A 19,154-nucleotide genomic window follows, 5' to 3' on the forward strand; every position below is an offset into this window, starting at 1 on the left:
GGCCTGTCTCTCAGTGGTCAAAATATGTTTTCACTCTCTTACTCTCTTCATCTGCTCTTCTCTGGCAAAGTAAGAGGTGAATCACTTTTGTTCTGCTGTGATTATTTTTACCACTCAAAACACAGCTTAAAGGGCTCCCATTTTAGGGCATAATTGCACATAGAGCCAACTTGCTCAAAAGGTTAAAAAAAATCCCTCTTGTCACAGTAAATATCAAGCAGCAGATGAGTCAGGTTTAAGTGAAAACAGAAACCATTAACCGTTTCTTGCTAAAGCATAAATACATAACTTCACTGTTCCCGACATACCCTACTCAGTTCCTATCTGTACTTCAACTTTCCTCGGAACTGTGCATACACTGCAGTCAGCCTAAATCACTGCAAATAGTTTGAAATCCAAAAACAAATGTGGAAATCAGTGTTTAGATTCAGAATGTGCCTAATCATAAGAGAAAAACAATATTATATACATATATATGGGTTGTATTTCCAGGCTATCCAAGGATAGTAAATTTCACTGTATAAACGAAATGTACAAAATCATTAACATTTATACTTGCTCTGATCTTTTCCCCTCTCTCTGACTTTTATTTATTTATTTATTTATTTATTTATTTATTTATTCCTTTTTGCTGCCCCTGTTGGTTTTATTGTTGTAGTTATTGATGTCGTCATTGTTGGATAGGACAGAAAGAAATGGAGAGAGGAGGGGAAGACAGAGGGGAAGAGAAAGATAGACACCTGCAGACCTGCTTCACTGCTTGTGAAGCGACTCCCCTGCAGGTGGGAAGCTGTCTCTCTAACTTTTATACACATTAGTTTTTCCATTTAAAAAGAATATTGAATTCACAGCTAGTATAAATGCTCATAATTTTGTACATTTTGTGCCCGTTACTATAATTTCTGCCAATAGTCCATTTGCACACAATCATTGATTTTATAAAGTTAGTAACACTGTCTAGCTCTTATGTATCTAGTAAGCTTCAATAATGAACTAAACTGAAAATTCATTGTCATAAATTCTCCTTATGTCATATGACCTACCTTCAGTCATTTCTCTGACTCAACTATCTGAGTGTCTATCACATTCCCATGGGAGCAGTGACATTGGCCTGAACCACACCAAATACTTCCACATCTAGGCATCACTCACTCCTTTCCTCTGTCTGCAGTGTTCTTCCCCACATCTTTGTATGGTCAGTTTCTTAATATATCCACACAACAAATTTCATATCTGTTCTCCCTTTAAAAATATCCCCTGTCTTCTTTCCTCTAATTTCTGTCATCATAATTTGCTTTGTTATTTTTAGGTGACATCTCTGTCTGAAGTTATATTGCTACCTTAATTGTCTTCATCAATTCTCTTCTACTAGAATAAAAACTTCATGAGGGGAAGAACCATTCATTCCCTTATGATATTGTTTTCCTATTATCAGTTGTGGCACATAGCAAACAACAAGTGTATATTAAATGAATAAACAGCTGTCCATGCTAAAAATGAATTTGTGTTGTGTGTTATCATTAAATTATCATTAAACATTGTTACAATTAAATCATGTTGTGGCCTAGAAAAAGAAAGTCAAGCACTTTTCAACTGAAATGCCAAGTTCAAGAAGTGAAAGTTCAAGTAAAGAGGAAGACACAAAGTCTAAAAGCACTTTAGGCCAATTCTCTCACAAATGAATTGAAAGAAAAGGTTAAAGGGATTGAGATTTTTAGCTTACCAAATAGAATCCTAAGCGATTAGTTAATTATTGTCTTCACATATATGAAGACATTTTTATCATGAAAATGTCAAGTTTTTATCTATCTATGAAGGAGAAAATAAAGGAGACAGATTTAAATTAAAGTTAGAGATAATTAGGGTGAACCTAAGGCTCTTTTGACCATAATAAATGCACCACTAAGTGTGATTTAGAATATAGAGGCCAAAATTCTGACAGGAAAGAGTTCAACACATCTATTTGAATATATGGGTAATAACATGTATGAGAGAGAGTTGAAAAACCCCAGTAGACTACATTTGGGTAAAGAATATGTTGAACAGTATGTGGCTAATACAAGTAGAAATGTGTGTACTTAAATTAATACAAATGTGTTTAAGTGCATCTTCATTCCTGTCTAGTCCTCTGCATCCAGATAATTCTCTACCTCGGTGTCAAAGTAAGCAGCTTGTTTTCTAAATAGAAGCCAAACTTATCACTGTTCTGTCACACTTATTTCTCATTTTCTCTTTTCTCCTCTTCCTTGATTTACTATGCAAACCTCAAAGGAAAAAGAGAAGATAAATGTCCAATTAAACTGAAAAGCACTAGGGGTAAAGGGGTAGTATTCCTAACTACTTCAAGATATCATTCATTATTTGTTAGGCACTTGACAAAGCAAAAGCTTACATGAATAACCTCATTCAAATCTGCCAACTAGTTGAAGAACTTGAGACTCAGAACAGTGGAAATCACTTGTCCGTGTCTATATAGACACTAAATGGAAAACTCAAGTCTAGAACTCACCATCTCTGACTCTGCTGGCTAGGCTATGAATCATTTTGCTAAAAAGACCTGGATACTATTGAAAGCCTAAGGCAGTACACATAGGTAGCATTTTCATTTTTTTCCACAGAGAGTTAGAATCTCCTTTAATCCCAGGAGAAAAGGATTATTCCTTTCTCCCTTCCATAAACTCTTAGGAGAATTATTTACTTCCCATTTTCAGTTATCCAAAACTGGCCATAAGCCATCAAGTATTTTTTCTCAATTCACTTAAATATTGGACAGACTACCAGAATGAGACATAGAAGAGCTCCAAGAGTATGAACTGGAGAAATGCCACAGTGTCCATCTTTGTTTTCAGCATGCAATCACTGTGATCTCTCTGATAAACTCACTTGGAGTTATAATGAAATGAAGTTTACCCCCATATATACACAGGGACAGGACAACTTCGTTAATTATGAGTAGGTATATTAACTGGGTAGGATATAGCCAAACATTTTTAATCTAAGTGTTTGATCTGACAATGCAAATAGAACCACAAAGTATATAATCATAAATGTGCAAAACTTACTTTAAAATATGTTTAGTGTTTTTATAGTATTAAAATGAATACAAGAACCTATAACTCCCAGGACTTGGGGGTTGGTTAAATATATCATCATGGATCAACACAAAGACATTGACATAATGTCAGGAAAGACTTTTATGTCATGAAAATTGCCGCAGTATATTAAGTGTAAAGGTACAAGATTAACAATATGCATATCATGGACTCATTTTTGCAAAGTAATATTAAGATGTATAGAAACATACATTAAAAAAAAGTTAAGAGCCAAAGAGATAGTTTCATTGATAAGGATTCTTCTTTGCTATGCATATGACACTGTATCAGAGGTGCCATGGAACCAAGAGAAGCTCCATTGCTGTGGTGTCTCTTTCTTTCCCTTGCCTCTGCCTCTCTGTTTCTCTAACTGAATAGAAGGTGGCCTGAAAACCACACACAAAATTCAGTCATAGTTAGTAGTACATGCAGTACCTGGTAGAATTATATAGGAACAGAGAGGAAAAACCTAAGTGACCATTAAGAACTCCATTGCATTCATGTTGCTGACTTGGACAGCACCCCCAAACTAACTGGAAATGACATGTTCCTGCCACACAGAATAACAGCAGACTTTCAAAGTTATAGAGTAGAACAGAGATAATATTGTTGCATAAAGTTTTACTTCATATGTGAAAATTAGCCTTGTAAATCAACTTTGAATTCTGAACTCTTTGATAAGCTGCATCCAGAGAACTGCCCATTTATTTGGTGAAAATATTAAGAAGATAGGTTTCTACCTGGTATCTTCAAAAGTAACAATGAGTGAAAGTCTATGTAATGAGACAAGACTATGAATTAGATCCAATTAATAAATAGTAAGTTTTTAAAGTCATATGTGAAACTTCCAAGAAAACTGAAGATTGAAAGATAAACTTTAAAATTTCTAGGATACTGGAGCTGGGCGGTATTGCAGCGGGTTAAGTGCACGTGGCGCAAAGCGCCAAGGACCTGGGTAAGATCCCTTTCCAGCCCCTGCTCTCCACCTGCAGGGGAGTCACTTCACAGTCAGTGAAGCCTGTCTGCAGGTATCTATCTTTCTCCTCCTCTCTCTGTCTTCCCCTCCTCTCTCGATTTCTCTCTGTCCTATCCAACAATGACGACATCAATAACAACAGCAGTAATAACTACAACAATAAAACAAGAGCAATAAAAGGAAATAAATAATTTAAAATTTTTTTTAAAAAAAGCTAGGATACTTGTAAAACATTAATCCCCCAATAAAGAAAGGGAAAAAAATCAAGGAATCAAAATATACTTCAAACAATGTAAAAATGTAATATTCTGAATAAAATATTGCATAGTTTAATACATAAACCAGTTACAGTATTATCATATAACTATGCTCCCATAAAAAGTATGTAAAATACAAATTATTCCTAGAATAATAGGCAAAAAAATATGAATAGGTGATCTAAGAAGTTATGCAAAGAGATAACACATGATTGAAAAGAATATTCAGCATGACAAATAATGAAGTAAACATAAGTTAAACAATAACAAGATAGTCTCTCTTCATAAGAAAACTTTAATGGCTAATATACATACATAGCAAAGCACACATTAATCAACACAGAAAAACCAAATAAATTCTGCCCTATACACACAGGCCTACTTACTTATGTTTTACAAATGTTTGCATGCACCTTAGTAACTACAAATATGAAACCCCAAACTGAGTCATAAGTTGAAATAAATATAAGTACAATCTCTTTGGTTATCTAAGGGAAAGGAAAAATGAAATCTAGCTACCTGAGAAGCAGCACAGTGGTAGTGGACTTTGAAGCATAGGGTCCCAGGTTTGATACCTGGTGCCGTACGTACCAGAATGCTCTCTTGGTCTTTCTCTATCTCTTTATCTCCAATGGAATAAATTAAATATGAAAAGCTGAAAACTAGAGTAGAAAACCCATAGCTTTTTACAAATATATTTATTTATTTATTGGATATAAATAAAGAAAAAGCAAGAGGGAAGGGAGAGAGAGAAAGAAAGAGAGACAGAGAGAAAGAGAGAGAGGGAGACTTGTAGCACTGCTTCACCACTTGTGAAGCTTTCCCCCTGCAGCTGGAGACCAGGGTTTGAACTGGGGTCCCTTTCACACTGTAACATGTGCACTCAATCAGGTGTATCACTGTGCCGTCAAAACCCCTCTGTTGAGTAAAGTAAATTACTGTATCTTTTTACATGTAAAAGTTAAGTTTTTTTTTTCTAAATTTCAGAGAAGGAACTAGAAAACCATTATAATTCTATAAAGTCAGAGGATTATCTTCTTTGGAAGAGTAAGCTTTTTACTCAAGTGAGAAAGAACATAGGGGCAAAGTAAAACTAGAGAAATGGTCAAAATACTGCTACAGACTTAAAATACTTAATTTTGTATTAAATTTATTTGTGTTAAATATTCCATCTCTAACTTTTATAAACTTTCTTCCTACTGAAAAACTTGATTGTGTATGTCTCTGCAAATTCAAGAAAGGGTCTTAAGTTATATGCTTGAATTGGAACCAGGATAGATACAAAAAAAAAATAGCAAGAAGACACAGGGAAATAAGGAAACATTAAGAAAAAAAAAAAGAATCCAGAGCCATCAAAATGTAAATCTATTAGTAATTCTCAGAACTTCTGGAGGTGGGATGTTTTTATTACAAGCCAAATAATAGGAATTCAAGAATATCTTGTCTTGATTATCAAGACTAAACATGTCTAGTTAAAGTGCATGTTACATATTGTTGTAAGTATAAAGTATGATATTTGCAATCTTCATTTCAATTTTTTTCAAAAATAAATATATGCTAGTATAAAATAAATAATAAATAAGATGTAAAAAGCCCTGTTGGTATGCTTCTAAATTCTGCTTCTAAGACCCCTTCTGTTTCATTGGTTTAATCCCCCCTGCTTAACATTGTATTCTATTTACATAAGCACTGCTAACTAAGCACCACCCTGCCTCCAGGGCATTGGTTTAATCCTCACTGTTTTGCACGTTTTTTTCCTTCTCCCCACCCCCTATCCTATGTACATCCTTTTCGGACCTGACTCTTCTGCCTCAGGATATATAAGGATTGTGATTAGAGATAGCTTAGATTGCACTGCATTCCACATGAATAAAGACTGAACTGTGTACCACTCAGCCATGAGTCCCTGGTTGTCTCTCTTTCCCGCCCGCGAAGCTAGCCCAACAAAGCCCCTTTAATTAGCTATTCTTTTTTTATTATATTTTCTTATTGGCTAGAGATAGTAAGAAATCGAGAGGGAAGGGGTTGATAGAGAGGGAGTGAGACAGAGAGACACCTGTAGCACTGCTTCACCACTTGGAAACTTTTGCCCCTACAGGTGGGGACCAGGGGCTTGAACACGGATCCTTGCATGAGCACTCAACCAGATGTGCCACCATCTGGCTTCCTCAGTGACTGTTCTTTAATCTCACTCATTAACACTCTATAGGACTCTGGTCACTTACAGTTTTCACTATCCTGAGAGGTGAAGTTAAATTGTTATTAATGTAGATACTTTGTGACTTTCCAGAAATTTCTTTACACTCCATGCCTGTCTGGGAGCCACCAAGTGGCCTACTAACTATCTGTATTAGGTAGGTAGAATTAATGGCATTTTCATCTTTACTAACCAAATGAACTACAGGATACCTACAAGCCCTCTCCCTACCAAAGTAGATGTTAGTATATGTGATCCAGCAGGCAAGATTAAGGTACCATGAGTACAAAATAGATTCTGCTGATAATCTCTGCCACCAAGTGCTGCAGAACAGAGATGAAAACACATATTCTCAAAGTTCTAATCTGGAAAGAATTTAGCCCACTCTTGAAAATCAAACAACACAAAAGAAAAGCCCAGTCATAGTTTAGAAATAGACAAGGCCTAGAGGAAAACTGAAGACCTCATTCCAACTTTCAACTTCTTCTCTCCTGATTTACCAGGAAAAACTTAAAGTAAGGATTGCCAACTCCCAGGCCACGCCCCCTCAGTCTTTCCACTCAAAAAAGAAAATCTTTATACCGCAAAATGTTCTGGTAAAAGGGAAGAAGATACTAGAGTTTTTACTCAAGACATTGGAAGGCAAAGCATGCACTCTTCCTAGAGAAGGTTCGTGGAACGTTTCTGCTGAATTGAGCTTTACATGCGGGTGGAAAGCCTAGTGTAAGGCATGTGGTTGCATTAATTATAAGATTTCAATTTGACAGTTTAATTAGGAAAAGGAGAGTTAGTGTAGGGCTTGCAGAATTCATGATGAATCACATACTCCAACAGACTTCATTTTCATATTTCAATTACACACATTTCTAACTGATGAACAGCAACATAGCATTTTCTGTTTAATAAATGTGATATCTGTTGGAATTGATAACATTAGTTCAGTAATTACTGAGCCATTATTGTCAGGTTTTTAAAAAACATGGAAAGAAACCTTACTTATTAATGTTTAGCATCAGCACAAAACTACATTTTCAGATGTTCCTCCTAAAGAGCTTTTTAACAGTGCATTAGCTATCCCTTACACGTAGAAGGATAAAACTCAATAGCAGGTATTTGCATGAGATTGATTTTGATCTAATCACTCATTATTTGATTCCCTGACACACCAATGTAGTTATTATGTTCTTTCAAAATCGTTATTCAGAATTCAGTCTAAAAACCAGGGAAGCAGGATTTAATAAGCTTGAATGACATAATGTAATGCAAGATCATGCTAAGATTCTGATCCTCGCTTAAAATAATAATAAAATATAACAAAAAGCTTATTTTTCATCAATCTAAAGATAAATGTAGATTCAAAGTGGAGAAAACCTTAAATGACTTGGTCTGTCAAAACATGTAGAAACTTATGAGGTCCTTCCCAGATTGCTTGCCTTAAGTTCTGGGAACCAAAGTTAAAAAACTGAGTAAATTCAGAAATGTGCTAGAATCTTTTCTTTTGCATGGGTTACGAACAAACAGAAGTTTATTAAATTGGATACAGATGTCTTTTCCTCAGAGACTAAGAAAAAGATTAGACCCTACAATAAATACAGCTGCATATACTGGAAGTGAAGAAAGCTTCTGTTTTTTAAATCATTTTCAATTTTTGTTCCTAATGTGAACAAATCTTCATTTGGATCTACCTGAACTCCTTGCTTAATACTAATTACCTTGAAAAAAATCTTCTTGTTTTTTTTCCTTAACTTCGTTGTTGGAAATTAATGTTTTACATTTGACAGTAAATACAATGGTTTGTACATGCATAACATTTCCCAGTTTTCCATATAACAATACAACCCCCACTAGGTCCTCTTCCATGCTTTTTGGACCTGTATTCTCCCCCACACCCACCACAGAGTCTTTTACTTTGATGCAATGTGCTAATTCAGTTCAGGTTCTACTTGTGTTTTCTCTTCTGATCTTGTTTTTCAACTTCTGCCTGAGAGTGAGATCATCCCATATTTATCCTTCTTTTTCTGACTTATTTCACTTAACATGAATTTTTCAGGGTCCATCCAAGATTGGCTGAAAATGGTAAAGTCACTATTTTTTTAGCTGAGTAGTATTCCACTGTGTATATAGACCACAACTTGCTCTACCACTCATCTCTTGTTGGACACTTGGGTTGCTTCCAGGTTTTAGCTATTACAAATTGTGCTGCTAAGAACATATGTGTATACAGATCTTTTTGGGTGTGTTGGGTTCCTTAGGATATATCCTCAGGAGAGGAATTGCAGGATCATAGGGTAGGTCCACTTCTCGCCTTCTGAGTGTTCTCCAGACTATTCTTCACAGATGTTGGACAAATTTACATTCCCACCAGCAGTGCAGAAGGGTTCCTTTGACCCCACAACCTCTCCAGCACTTGCTGCTGTTACCTTTTCTGATGTATGACATTATCACAGGAGTGAAATGGTATCTCATTGTTGTCTTTATTTACATTTCTCTGACAATCAAAGACTTGGAGCATTTTTTCATGTGTTTCTCAGCCTATTGGAACTCTTCTGTGGTGAATATTCTGTCCATGTCCTCTCCCCATTTTTGGATGGGGTTATTTGTTTTCTTGTTGTTGAGTTTGGCAAGCTCTTTATATATTTTGGTTATTAGGCTTCTGTAATTCTATAAGGGTTCTCTTGGTTTGGGTAGTGGTTTCTTTTGCTGTGCAGAACCAACATTTACTTTCATTGAACTTTTATGTGGTTTTCTTATTTTCAATGTAATTTTTTTCTGCTCTAACTTTAGTTATGTCTGTCCTTCTGGTTGCGTTAGGGTTCCTTTGTTGTTGTTCTTCTTCTAGGTTTTTAAGATGTGCAATCAGGCTGTTTATTTGTGCTTTTTTTTTGTTTCCTAATATGTGCTTCTATGGCTATGAACTTCCCTCTCAGTACTGCATTAGCTGTGTCCCAAATATTTTGATAACTTGTATCTTAATTGTCATTGAATTCTCAAAACATGTTGATTTCCTCCTTTATTCCTCTTTAACCCAGTAGTTGTTAAGTAGTGTACTGTTGAGTTTCCACATTTTGTGACTCTTACTAATCTTTTGTTATTATTAAATGTTAGTTTAATTCCACTATAGTCTGAAAAGATGTTTGGAATGATTTTTCAATGCTCTTGAATTTGCTGGTGCTGCCTTTGTGGCCTAACATGTGGTCTATCCTTGAGAATGACCCATGTGGACTTGAGTAAAATGTATATTCCAACTTCTTGGGATGAATGACTCTGAAAATGTCCAATAGTTCTGGTTTACCTATCTCCTCATTAGCTCCCTCATGTCTTTATTGATTTTCTGCCTGGATGATCTGTCAAGTGGAGAGAGTGGGGTGTTGAAGGCAGAGATGTCAGGCGTGGAATGCCAACCCTTCACCCTCATTACTCATAGATATCTTGCCATTCTCTTCTGGTCTGTAGTGTTTGTGTGGAGAAGTCTGCTGCTAATCTTATGGGTTTTCCTCTGTAGGTGACTCTTTGTTTTTCTCTTGCAGCCTTCAGTATCATTTATCTTTATTCCTTTCCATTCTAAATATTATGTGTCTTGGTGTCTTTATGTCTGGGTTAATTCTGTTTGGGACCCGCTGAGCTTCTTGAACCTTTATGTCTTTTATGTTCAATAGATTAGAGAAGTTCTCAGCTATTATGTCCTGAAGAATGCTTTCTTCTCTCTCTCCCTTCTTTCTTCCTCTGGTAAGCCAATAATGCATATATTATTTCTTTTGAAGTCATCCCATAGGTCTCTGTTGTTATTTTCAGTATTTATTAATCTCTTTTTGAGATCTCTTACTTCTTTTTTAGTTGTCTCTAATTCGTTCTCAATCTTGCTAATTCTGTCTTCAGCCTTATTTATTCTATTCTCTCTCCCCTCCACTGTTTTCTGGAGTTCATCTATTTTTTTTACCCTATTCTGATATTGTTTTAGCTTGTTCAGCTAGTTGTGTTCTTAGCTCAGCTATTTTAGCTTTCAGCTCTCTAATAAGCTTGAGATAATTAGTGTTTTATTCCATAGTCTCATTTGTTGTTCCTGTATTTCTGATTACAATTTTTTCAAATTCTTTACTCACTCCTGTGATTATTTCCTTAGCTAGTGTTTGGATGTTGAACTCGTTATTTTGTGCTTCACCCTCTGGGGGACTTTTAGCTGGACTCTTGTCCTGGTTCATTTCTCCAATATTTCTTCTTGTTGGTTTAACCATTTTATATAGTATGTTATGAGGTCCCTGTCTCAGTACTTTTCAAATTACTGATCACTCTTGCCTGGATTGAGTTGTATCTAAGTAAGGTGATTAAAGTGTTCTTTTTCTTCCTTGTAGGCTATGGGAGCCTGAGGACTTTTAAACTATACATAGGTTTCTTAATCACTGACTCCGGTGATTTGGTGGGTTCCTGAAGTCATTCTAGTCCTGTCTTGTTGCATTCCCAGGTGATCTCCTTTGGTAATCCTAGCTGACCCAGGAGAAGAGTGGAGAGAATACCCTTCATGCTTTTTAAACCAGGCACATTTATGTGTTTATATTATACATGTATTTATGTATGTATATCTTTTCTAAACAGTCAAGCCATGAAGGGAAGATAATAAAAACAGCCTGCAACAGGTTATCTATTGAATCTTATAATTTACCCATTAAGAGTTTGTAATTTATTATTTTAAAAAAATAAGTTATTTCTTCTCACTTTAGTAATTCACTTCCATTAATTTCATCAAAGACTGCTCTGAACTGAATATTTTATTGATTGTTGCACAAAATTGCTATAAATAAGTGAGCATAGTGCCTAAATACTGCTCAGCAAATAGTGATTATTATTTGCACACGTCACTGTGCAAATAGTAAAATAATTTTAAAAGTATGGATATTGTCCTCACAGAAAACTGAAACCCAAGAGTTATTTCAAACTTAAAAGGAAAAATCATAAAGACTTGACATTCCTATCCCCATATGACACATTAGCAAGAAAATGTGTAAGTTTAACTTTCACTGTTCCTTGCTTGACACAAACTGTAACTTGACTTGAAGGAAAATAATGACTTTTCAGAATTTAATGCTGACCTTCCCAGTCATATGATGGCAATATGAATTTGTTTATTGTTATGATGGCTTCCCAAGATTTAAAGACTTCTCTGATAAATTGTTAGCGACATTAATGAGTGTGCATTATTGATACTACTAATGAATTGTGTAAACCTTTGGTAGGCATGCAAAACTTAATGAACCAGTATTTTTCAAATCAACAATAATGATGTTACAAAATCAATCATCAAGAAAAAAAGATAAATTTAAGATGAGTATCAACCAATATTTTATACTGTAATGCTGTGAAAAGTTCTTAGCACCACTTCACACTCTACATCTGAAATAGCTTTAAGAAATTATTACCACTTGTTGTTAAGTTTTGGCATAGTATCACAGAGAAATATTCATAGTAACTAGAAAAGTTATTAGGCTATGATGTCCTCTTTTCTAAACATGCATGTGTATAAGGTTTAATTTTTCTCAAACTATTTCATCCAGACAACAAATAAAAACACACTACAGAAGCAGGTGTCAAAATCCATCTGTATTCTACTAAAACAGATAAAAAGTTATTTACAAATGCTTAAAGTAATTCAGCATTAATTATTACTAATTGAGCCATACTTCTCACAACATGTGTATTAAAAACTATAGGCATTAGTGGCCTAATGCTATTTTATGAGCGAAAAAGCCTAGAGAACAATGCCAGCATAGATAGTGTTTGGAGTCAAACCCAGAGCTGTACATATATAAGTCTCACTCTTTACGGACTGAGTCACTTCTCCACTCACCTTTAGTGCTAGTTTTAATTTAATAATTTTAATCATTCTCAGCTTAAGTTTCTAATATAAAGAATAGATACTATTCATATAAGCAATGTTTATTTTACTTTATTTATGTATTTATTCTTTAATAGGACAGAGAAGATGAGAGGGAAGAGAAAGATAGGGAGAGAAATAGAGACACCTGCAGCCCTGCTTCAGTGTTTCCCTTCTGTAGGTGGGGAACAGAGGCTTCAACTAGGTCCTTGATATGTACACTTAACCAGGTATGTGCCACCACCTGGACTCTAAACAGTGTTATTTTGGTTCTGAATTCTATATTTATTTTTTAACATGGGAAATTATATTTATTCACATAAAATTTATTGGCACTTTACATTTAAGCACAATTGAATGGATCATGTTTTTAAATCCCAAAATGGATATTTGAAAATGATCTTTATTAAATTGCTACAGAAAAAGTAAATTTTAACAGGTGCATATATTCAGGGGAAAAAAGCTATTCATCAAATTTTTGTAGCAATTGTATTTGTCCTCTCAAGGAAATGAAACAGTTTGACAATAGCAGATTATTTAGGTAGATGTGTCCGAGCTTCCAAGAAAAGGCATGTTGAGGGTGGTATGGCCATAAATGATAAATGTGTCCTACATTTGGCATCAATTCTAGAGTTTACAAGAAGATCCCAAATTAAAAAGTATTTCTCCACTCACTTTGGTATGTCAAGAAATAAATTTCCCAAGATTCTTCCTATAATTATTTACTAATTTTTTCTCATATAAACCTGATTTTCTGATGTACATTTTCTCTTATGAAACATTACACATGATGTGGGAACAAAAGGTATGAATGTGGAACTAAAATGTAACAGTTATTTGTTATACAAACAGTACTTTGCTTTTTTTTTTTTTTTTCCTTCAGGGTTATCTCCATCTGAAGAATTCTTAGAAAAATAGAAATGGACTTATTCTATGACCTGGAACTTCCTCTTTCAGGATATATTCTAAGGAACCAAACACACCCATACAAAAAAATCTCTATGTATCTACATTAATAGAAGCACAAAACCTGAAAGCAACCTAGATGTCCAACAAGAGTTAAGTGGCTGAGAAATTTATGGTAAACAATGGGACATTACTCAGCTATTAAAATGGTGAATTCACCTTCTTCACCTCATCTTCTGTGGAGCAAGAAGGAATTATGTTCAATGAGTTAATTCAGAAAGAGAAAGATGAATATGGGATGATCTCACTCCTAGACAGAAGTTGAGAAATAAAGAACAGAAAGCAGAAACATAAAGGAGAACTCGGACTGGATTTGTTGTATTACACCAGTTAATGAAAAGGACTCTGGGGTCGAGAGGGGGGAGTGTTCAGGTGTTGGTGCAGGATGCTGGAGGAGGACTTAGACTGGGGGTGAGAATGTTTTACAGAAAACTGAGAAATTTTACACAAGTACCAATAACTGTATTTACTGTAAACCATTAACCCCCCAATAATAAATAAGTAATAAATAAAATAAAATGTGAAACCAGAAACCATAAAATATTTAGAGGAAAACACTGACAGAACTCTTTTTTATCTAAGTTTTAAAGATGTCTTCAGTAACTCAAGTTCATTCACAAGGAAAACAGAAACAAAACTAAACTAGGGAAATATATCAAATTGAAAAGCCTCTACATGACAAAAGAAACCATGACCAGATATTTCTCTCCCATTCGATAAGGATTCTCTCTCCAGTTGGGTCATGGTTTCTTCATAAAGTCATTCTCCAGACAAAAGATTAGTAACCGGAATATATGAAGAGTTGTCCAAGCTCAGCAACAATAAAACAAACAACCCCATCCTTAAAGTGGGAAGAGGATCTGGACAGAATATTCACCAAAGAAGAGATCCAAAGGGCAAACAGACATATAGAAAAAATGCTTAAAGTCAGTGATTACCAGAGAAAAACAAATAAAGACAACGGGAGTTACCACTTCACTCCTGTGAGAATAAGTAAGAACATCAGAAAAAGCAGTAACAACAAATGTTGGAGAGGTAGCAGAAGTTAACAGAACCCTTCTACACAGCTGATGGGAATATAAATTGATCCAACCCCTGTGGCAAGCTGTCTAGAGAACTCAGAAAAGGTTAGAAATAGACCTATGATATGCCCTGCAATTCCTCTTCTGGGCATATATCCTAAGGGGGGAAAAACCATACAAAGATCTATGTACACCTATGTTCATAGAGGAAAATCTTGTAGGGAGTCGGGTGGTAGCTCAGGTAGCACAGCGTATTAAGCGCAGGTGGCACAAATCGAAGGACCAAGTTAAGAATCCTGGTTCAAGCCCCTGGCTCCTCACCTGCAGGGGAATAGCTTCACAAGTGGTGAAGCAGGTCTGCAGGTGTCTATCTTTCGCTCCCTCTCTCTGTCTTCCGCTTCTCTCTACATTCCTCTCTGTCCTATCCAACAACAATAATGACTACAACAATAAAACAACAAGGGCAACAAAAGGGAATATATATTAAAAAAAAAAAAAGGAAAAGAAAAAAATTAGAAAAAAAGAGCAACTTGTATTAGTCCAACCTTAGAAGCAACTTAGGTGTCCAACATCATATAAGTGGTAAGAAAAGCTGTGATATGTGATATGTATATATATATATATATATACATATATATTTATATATATGTATATATATATATACATATATATATATATCAAGTATTAAGAATGATATCACCTTCTTCACGTCATCTTGGATAAAGCTTGAAAGAGGCCTGTGAGATGAGGCAGAAAGATACGGATCAATGTGGGATGATCTCACTCACGGAAAGACCTTAAGAAACAAGTATATAAAAGAGAAACACAAAGTAAAACTGAGAGTGAGTTTGATGTATTGCTCCAAAGCAAAGGACTTTGTGGATGGAGGACAAAGGGAGGGGTGAGTGGAGGGGAGGCTTTCGGGTCCTTGTACATGACGACGGGAAATGACTTAAATTGGGGGTGAGAGCGTTCTACAGACACCTATCACGATGAGATGAGGAATTAGACCCATATGGCATTGACTGTCCTGTAAACCATTATTGTCCCAATAAAATAGATAATTATGTTAATTTTAACTACCTAACCATATAGAATAAAAATATTTTTATAGGGGGCTGAATGGTAGCGCAGTGGATTAAGCGCATATGGCCCAAAGCTCAAGGGCCAGAGTAAAGGTCCACCACCAGCTCCCCACCTTGTAGGGGTCACTTCTCAAGAGGTGCAGCAGGTCTGCTGGTGTCATCTTTCTCTCCTCCTCTTTGTCTTTCTCTCCTCTCTCCATTTCTCTCTAACCTATCCAACAACAACAGCTATGGCAACAGTAACAACTACAACAAGCACAACAACAAGGGCAACAAAATGGGAAAAATGTCCTCCGGGAGTATTGGATTGGTAGTGCAGGCACCAAGCCCCAGAGATAACCCTGGAGGCAAAAAGAAAAAAAAAAAAAACCTTTTATAAAATTTCTGTTAAAGTCATGTTATAGAATTGACAATGGTATTGTATTAAAATGATATAAATTCATGTGTGTTATTAGATAAGTATTATAAAAATAATTTTGTGAAAATTATTTAATAATTAATAAGAAACTGAAAACACTAAGAATTTGCCCTATAACATCTAGATAGAGAATGAACTTACTGGGGCCAGGTGGCGGTGCACCTGGTTAAGCACACACATTACAGTGTGCAAAGACCCAGGTTCAAGCCCCTGGTCTCCACCTGCAGGGGGAAAGCTTCACAAGTGGCAAAGCAAGGCTGCAGATGTCTCTCTGTTTCTTTACCTCTCTACTTTCCCCTCCCTCTCAAGTTCTGTCTCTATCCAATAATAAATAAATAAAATAAAATAAAAAGAGAATGAACTTAATTGTTGAGCAAAGGTAAAACCACAAATCACTTCTATGACTATAAGACTCTAAGTATATTACTTTAGCTTGTAACACTGTAAATTCTACATCTGTGAGATAGGTAAAAGTAAATATTTTATCAGTGTTATTACAAGTAACAAATACGTGTTAAACACTTAATATGTTTTCTAGCACATAGCATATCCTCAAGATATTTTATTTCCCACACATTACATTTATTAAAATAAATAAAAATACTTTCTTCAAATTATTTATTATAGCCTCAAGGATGACCATTTGTTATTATGGTTTTTTGGGGGTTGATATTGTTATTATTTGATTTTTTTTGTTTTTCAAATTATTTTATTCAACAGATAATGCCTTACAGCACAATTGCTGACACGTGGGTATAATTTTTCATCTGCTCAGGATAGGCAACTGCCAAACACCCTCACCTCAAATTTAGTTCCTTTTCTTCCATCATGCACTGGGATCCCAATGTCCTCTCCACCAGATCCTATCTCATCTTCCCCTAGAGTTCTTTGTTTTGATGTAATGTACTAAGCCAATCCAAAAATGTCACTTTATGCTCCCCTTTTCTTTCTCAATTTAAAATACTGAAAGATTCCTGAGTCTAAGAAGTCTGAGAACTATTGTTCTATACCGTTCAATAGAAATACAAACTGGTTTGAATTGGAATACAAATATGAATTAGTTGGGAAAAACTGCATGGAATTGGTAAAGAAAGACCTGTACCCCACATTTTGAGCTGAAAAGATAGAAAATAAGAAATATTTGCTGTTCAAGTGGCATTTTAACCAAGAATACACATGGATTCTTTGAGATAATTTAGGATAGTTCAATGTATTACTTGTAAGTCACGTCCTCATTGCATTAAGCATTATATGTAGTCACAAAAGGATAACAAATGTTCAAGAGTTTAACTGAATACAATTATGAAAATCATGCTCATGACTCTTTTTATAAATTGCTATTCAAGGTAAAGAACCAATGAGCACTTTTCTATGAAACAAACACCAAAAAAGGAATTCTAAGGTAAGGAAAACATAGACAAACATGTGAGGTGTGATTTCAAGAGAACAGTATAAATTTCTTTGCAATAAAACTTTTTTTTACCTTGCAATTAGAGTCTGAATTCATTTTTATAATTAGAGACATGGCCTTTTATTCTACAATGAAAATGTCAAAATACAAATACTCTGAGGAGAGTCATTCAAATTCATAATAAATTAAAAATGATTGATACTATCCAAGTTATGAAGTGACATGATCAAATGGAAATAACAGGGTAGTAAATCACAGATGAATGACATTACAGAGTTGTGAGAGAATAACATCAAGTAGAGAAATTGAAGGTTCAAAAGAAAACTTTTATTTGTGTAATTATTTGATATAAAGTCAGTCATGTTGTGAGATTCCACATAGGAAAAAAAAAAACAACAAACATTGTATTCATGTATTTTGCAACCCACATAAGATGTAGCAATCTACACTGACTAAAGTTCTACTAAATAAAAAATCAAAATTGACCTACAGCCTAAATCTAAATTTCCACCTCCTGAACTATTGACACATTGCAACCAGTATGTTACCATGTCATTATTCACTGTGTCCAAACTGCAGACTTCAAAATGATTTTCCTTTTACAATAGATGAAAAGAAAGCTGCCTTTCCAATTAGCAGTTATGGCTCAGCATAACAGGAAAAGAACTAGAATAAAGGTTAGTAACTTAGGTTCAGCCTAACTTAGACTGTTAGTACTCGACTCTGACAAGGCAAGTTTTTCTGCTCTCTGGGTTGCAATTTTCCCTGAAGGGAAAATACCTAATAATCTTTTTTGAAATATAAAATGCAATAGTTTTAAATTTAATTATTTAGTTAGGAAATTAACATTTCTTTCACAGACATTATTTTTAGCATGTCTCATTGGAATTTTGTAGAACAATATTTCCTTCAAGGAAAATCAGAATACAGAATATTAAAAGTATTTTAATGAGACAAATTAAGTGAGAGGAAAAAAATCTATATTTAAGAAACTCTTTTGTTTATCTCAATTTTTTCATTAGCCAGTTAAGAACACAGTGTATTCTTTCACTCTGCTACTACAGCAACGCCCAGAGGGCTATTACCTGAATATTAAGAAAAATGCCTAGAAGGAGCTTAAAATGGGGTTTGTTTCCATCAAAATCTATCTTTGGTCATTTTCAGGTGAATTTTAAGTACTCAGGATGTCAAGGTCATGTATCTTCCAGTTCTTGTAAATAATTTATACTGTAGAGAGTAAAACTCTATTCTTACTTTTAAAATAGTGATAATAAGAATTTTGGACAGTGTCTTTTGTTTTAAGTCTGTTGATACAGTTTCTGGCTAGACTGTTCAATAGGACTTAGGTCCTAGAGTCACTTTACAATGTTTTTTAAAAAGTTTTTTTTTTTTTTAAATAAGAGAATTAGTGTAACATACCTAATTCTCTATGGCTTTAAAAAAATATTGCTACTCAGGGACTGGGAGGTGATACATACATATTACCAAGAGCAAGGACCTGGGTTAGAGTCCCCCTGCCCCACCTGCAAGGGGATACTTCACAAGCAGTAAAACAAGTCTGCAGCTGTCTGCCTTTCCTTCCATCTCTCTATCTCCCTGTTCTCTCTCAATTTCTCTCTGTCCTATCTACTAAAAATAGAGGGAAGAAAAAGAAAGAAAGGAAGAAAATGAGAGAGAAAGAAAGAAAGAAGGAAAGAAAGAAAGAAAGAAGGAAAGAAAGAAAGAGGAAGAAAAGAAAGTAAGAAAGAAAAGGAAATAATGGTCACTAAAAGTGGTGGATTCATAGTGCTGGCACTGAGCCCTAGCAATAACCCTGGTCGAAAAAAAATGCTACTCTGTCTGTCTATCTATCTATATCTAAATG

The sequence above is a fragment of the Erinaceus europaeus genome, chromosome 11 (assembly GCF_950295315.1).
Source record: "Erinaceus europaeus chromosome 11, mEriEur2.1, whole genome shotgun sequence".
Classification (NCBI taxonomy): domain Eukaryota; kingdom Metazoa; phylum Chordata; class Mammalia; order Eulipotyphla; family Erinaceidae; genus Erinaceus; species Erinaceus europaeus.